This window comes from Triticum urartu, chromosome 2 (genome assembly GCF_003073215.2).
Source record: "Triticum urartu cultivar G1812 chromosome 2, Tu2.1, whole genome shotgun sequence".
In the NCBI taxonomy this organism is placed as follows: Eukaryota; Viridiplantae; Streptophyta; class Magnoliopsida; order Poales; family Poaceae; genus Triticum; species Triticum urartu.
Genome location: NC_053023.1, coordinates 713518641 through 713524102, shown reverse-complemented (window position 1 = coordinate 713524102; position 5462 = coordinate 713518641).

Below are 5462 nucleotides of genomic sequence, written 5' to 3'. Positions count from 1 at the left end.
CGGTCCGCGGAGAGGTGCCATCCGTTGGGGAGGTGGGCGTCGCTCCACGGGACCGGCGTCCTTGTCTCCCAGTACCTCCGGCACACGTCCGTGCAGATGTACTGCCGGTCGCGATTGCCGACGGGCCTAGGGGCAATGGTGAAGGGGGCCGGCGCGGGGGCTTGACGGGAGGAGCGCGGCGGTGACGCGGGCTCCTCCTCCTTCACGGATCCGCGGCGGCGGCCCGAGGAGGAGCCGGCCTCGCGGTCGTGCTTTCCCTTGCAGCCGTAGTTCCAAAGGCCCATGGCTACGGCCGGCTGGCGAGGTCGACGACGGGGAGCGGCTAGGGTTTCTAGGGTGTCGGGTTTCGAGGGGGCAGAGAGGGGCCGAAGTGGGAAGTGTGGACGAAGACCGGTCCACGGCTTCCCATTTAAGAAGGATGACGACCCTTCGCTGTGTGGATAACAGGTGGGGCCACCCGCCCGTGCGCATTTATGTTGGCGGGTGGGAGATAGGTGGCTGCCTGCCACGCGGCCCCGCCGTGGACGTTCGAAGCGTCCGTTCGCTGTCCGCCGCGACCCAAACACGGCGCAAGTTTGCGCTCGAAATGGGTCGGCCCGGACACAAAATAGACCAGATGGGTTCGGGCCGTCGCGCGCTGGGCCGTCTAGTTTGTCCCTTTTATCCTAATCGGACGGGGGCGGACAGAATAGGGTCGCGCGATGGAGTTGGCCTAGGATGTGTGTGTGGGTGTGTCTCCATGACAAATCCATCTGGATGGATATAGAAAACTCTATAGACTGTGCTGCTGATACAGTTTAAACACATCTCTAGATTGCCCTATGCATTGTGCTCTAGATTGTGCTGGTGGATCTTTTTCTTCATCGTGTTTCTAGTTTGGAAAGAATATAAAAGCTGGTGTTTCCTAAATAAAGCATAATAGAACTCCTCCTCCCGATGAATTTCTTATTGAATTTTATTATAAATTTTGGCCTCTAGTTTGTCATGGTCTTCATTATCTTTACCAAGGATTGTACTCACAATGGTAGATTTGACATTGCTAAATTTGGTTATGGTATTCTCACTCCTATTCCTAAATGTGTAGATGCTAGTAAAATTCAACATTACAGGTCCATTTGTCTTTTTAATTTGTTTATGAAGCTTTCTACAGAGGTAATCAATAATATAGTTGTTGGAGCTTATAAATGACTTTTCCGTTTACAAAAACTTCCTATAAATGTTAGATGCATCCTAAATGGTGTGGTCTTGCCGTCTGAAGTGTGGATGAGATGCATAAGAACAAGAAATATGTTAATTTTCATTGAAGTGGATTTTGAGAAGGTTTATGATAAGATCAATTGGTTTTTTCTACAAATGTATGTTCAAATATTTTCCATGTTAGATATGTATCCTGTGTTTTGAAAAAATACAAACACAGTAAAATTATTGTAATGGTGTTTGATTCAATTGTGAACTCTTTTAAACTAGGAACGCATTTACACAAATGTGGGTATACATCCCACATTTTATTTAACATTGTAGTAGAAGATCTAAGGATACTCATCAATAAAGCAAGTGAACATAATTTATTACTAGATTTATTTGATAATTTAGTGCAAAGCGATATCGACTTACTGCAATATGAAGGAAATCATCTTCATTTTTCAATATAATTCGAATTGTGTTATGCATCTATAATTATTTGTGTTTTCTTGAGCTTCTGTCATGTTTAAAAATTGTTTTCCACTATGATGTGCTCTTGAATTTTTGGTGAGGCTAAAATACAATCCAAAATCATCATCGATGATTATTAAACTACTTTGTGTATGTAGATGGTCAATTATCTTTTCAATATGTGGGCATTCTTTAGTTAGTCTACATAATAAATACTAGAAAAGTACAATAACAAGAAGGTTGTGAGAAAATTACATAGCTGGGCTGGTAGAGAAAAATCTATGGGGCGGATTAGTCCTATTTAAATCATGTCTTGGTATTGTTCCTCTCTATATGATATCCGTTTTTGAACTGTCTAGAGGCCCTAGTAAAAATATTTATTTATCTAGGAAAACACATAGGGTGTCGTTGGCTCATAGGATTTCATAAACATAGAAATAGAAAAACACAAGAAAAGATAACTAGTGCAAAGCAGTGGATACGAAACACAGTAGTACTCCCTCCGATCCATATTACTCTTCGCTTAAACGGATGTATCTAGGCGTATTTCAGGGCCTCTCTCCGGTCAATATTACTTGTCGTTCAAACACATGTGTCTAGACGTATTTCAGTGCTAAATACATTTGTTTGAGTGACAAGTAATATGAATAGGAAGGAGTTATGTTAAATTACGTGTTTGGTTCACGGGAATAGAAAAAACATTGGAATATTATTAAACTCAATCAAATCAAAGTCAAACCACATGAAAAGGTACAACTAGGATATCATTATGTCACTGAAGACTTTGATCTTGTACTTTGTGTGTAGCAATCTAAAAGGTAGGCGAAGTGGATTGTAAATTTCTTACATTCTTCTGACAATGAGATCAAAGGAATTTGCCTCCATTTTCATTCCCATCCATATATTTTCTTTTCTATTTTCTTGTTGCATCAACTCAAAAATGAATAAAGTCAATTTGAGTGCTTAAAATACTCCTCCTCGGTCTCCTCCTCCACAGCCGCCATATGCGGCCACCAATGCGTAAAAACGATCCTTCCCCTCCTCCTCGACGATGAGGTCGGCCTTCTCCTACATCACGGCTTCGTCTAGGATTTGCCCCTTCCTCCTTCGAGAGCGGCACCAAGTCTTGCTGCGGGGTAAGAGGCATGGTGACGGTAAGAGGGAAGTGGAGGTTGTGTTTTAGGCTATTCAACCATGGCTATGGAGAGGGAGGTGGAAGTTGTACTGTAGGGGGTAGTGTTCAAACTACAGCTTGTGAGCTATTCAACCATGGCGACGACCATTTCATAGCCGTGGGCGGCGAGCGATGCAGAAACCTGGCGGCCTGTAAGAAAATGTCGCCGGAAACTTGATGTTAATGAGAACGGGAAGTTGGCACGCTACGTCCGCCGATATGTCATGCTTTCCGGTGCCATAGCCTCTTCTACCGTCTGCGCCATTGAGAGGGTGAGGAGATGGAGCACGCAGAAGTACAAGGAGGGAGCTAAACTTCCCTTCCATTTGAGTGGTTGGCCGATGACACGCACGCCATATCAAGGCAACCAGCCTTCAAATATAGACTCTTATGGGTTGTATATGAAGGGCGCACCGTAAATTATGGCGAACAATGGCTGAATGGAGACTCTGCCAGGGTGGTCGTTTTGGCCAAAATTATCATATTGGTAGTTATTATGCCGATCAGACTTGTACTGTGACACTGCTAGAGTTGCTATCATACCAGTTTGATCGATGGAGGGCACAAACCAAATTTGACCGGTTTGAAAAGTCTAGGGGATCAAATCTAGAGTCAATCAGTGGTTGAAAGACCAAGAGTGGAATTTCAATATCAGCAGTACCAAATAGCCCGGACGCTGCATGGAGAGGTAATTGCTTTTCTTTCCTGCCTACCAAGGCGACTTGGGAAAGCCTTCCTTCCCTCGATCTCCGCCGACGAGTCTGTGGATTCGCCTCCCCTCCGCCTGACGCTCTGGCGTCCAGTGGCGGCGGAGAAAATCCTGGTGTCTTGACTCCCCCTAGTAGATCAGTAGGGTTTTAGTCCTCGCAGGGGCGGCGTTTTGACGGATGGCGGCGCTCTTTCTTCGAGACAGTCTTCCAGGATTCGATCCTCCCCAAGTTCATTTGTTAGGACGGATTAGACGGAGCTCCGGTGTAGATTTCTGCCAGCTTCTTGGGGCGGCGAGGTTAGGGTTTCTCGTCATGCGTACACAACGGCGACATTTGGTATCAGTTTCTTTAGATTGATTCAAGGATTCAAAGACGACGACTGCGGCTCCAGAGCGCTGGTCCTTAGGGGCACGAGCAAGACTTTCCGGCTGTCATCGGCAAGGTCAACCGGTTCCGGTATGGGAGCGGCGACAGCGGTGCGTCGGCGGCTCGTTTTGGCGGCGGCAATAGTCTTCAGTGGTTCATGGATCTCGATGTAATTTTAATTATGTTTGAGGTGATTTTATACTTCTGGTGAATCTTTATAATAGATCTGATCCTCTTTGTGTGAAATGCCTCGGATGTGTTTCTCTTCCACAAAAAATGCAAAATCAAGTTGTCGTCTTTTGGTATCCACCAAGTTGAACCCGATCATGGGAAATCAAGTTCGACGTGCGTGATACCAAAAGTGGGTTCGACGTCTCATACAGTTGAGCCCTCGCCATCGACAGCACATGATGGGGTACGAGCACGAGCTACACCGTTGCCGCTATCCGATTCCGGCGTCCCCCGTCAGCATCAAGCGCGCAGCCAACGGTCCATCAATCTGCTCCTTGAGACTACCCTACCCTCCTCAGGTCAGGTTCTTCAGGCAGGACAAGGGGCGGCGACATGACCGCCCGTTCTTCCGGAAGAACCCAGCCCTGAAAACGATGCTACCATTGGCACCTCAGCTGCCTGCCATGTTCTTCAGTTTCGTCATGCTGGCGACCGCTGTATATTCTAGCCTGTCGAGCGTGATTATGGGATGAAAGGGATGGATTCGACGAACTGCATGGCGCGGCGCATGATTGAGCTGAGCATCGATCCCCGCGACCTCTAGCTCCGACTGTCTGGTCAGGAGCCCGGAAAGTCTTGCCCCGGTTTCGGCGCGCGCACACAGAGATGCGCGCTACGTGCGTGAGTACGCCTCCGGCGCCGTGGATGCCACGGCGCCGCGGGGCATGGGCGCGTACTGCTGCCCAGAGCCCGCGGTCGTGATCCAGTACTCTGCTTCTTTCTCCTTTCTCTGTTTTTCTCGTGTCCGTGTCGATGGGAGTGAAGTGGTTGCGTCCTTTTCATCGAGCGGAGAACTCCCTGGTGGTACAATCAAAAGAGGAGCAACATTTGCCACTCATATAAGAGCGGCTAAATTTCATGTTTTGACCCTGTTTCGAAACTTGATCGAGATCTGATCCCGCCTTACAAAATTTTTGGGATCTGACCCTTTCCTTAACGTCGGGGTCTATGATAGTAGGGTGTAACAGCCTACCCCCAAGGTCCTGGCGGTAGGGTTGCACACTCTACCAATTTTTTTTTAAATATGAAACACAGTGCATGCTTGCATCTACCGCCGAGCATCTTGACGGTAGGATTGTACAGGCTACCGCCAACCTGTTTGACGGTAGGGGTGTTTCCTATCGTCAAGGTCCCTTGCAGTAGGCTGTTACACCCTACCGCCGTGGATCCTGGCGGTAGCAAAAGGATTAGATCCCCGAAATTTTCATAAATTGGGATCAGATCTTAATTAACTTTTCCCTGCAAAAAAAGATCTTGATTAACTTTTAGAAAAAAGGTCAAAACACAAAATTTTGCCTCTAAGAGCAATTCTAGTAGAGTCAGTTTTT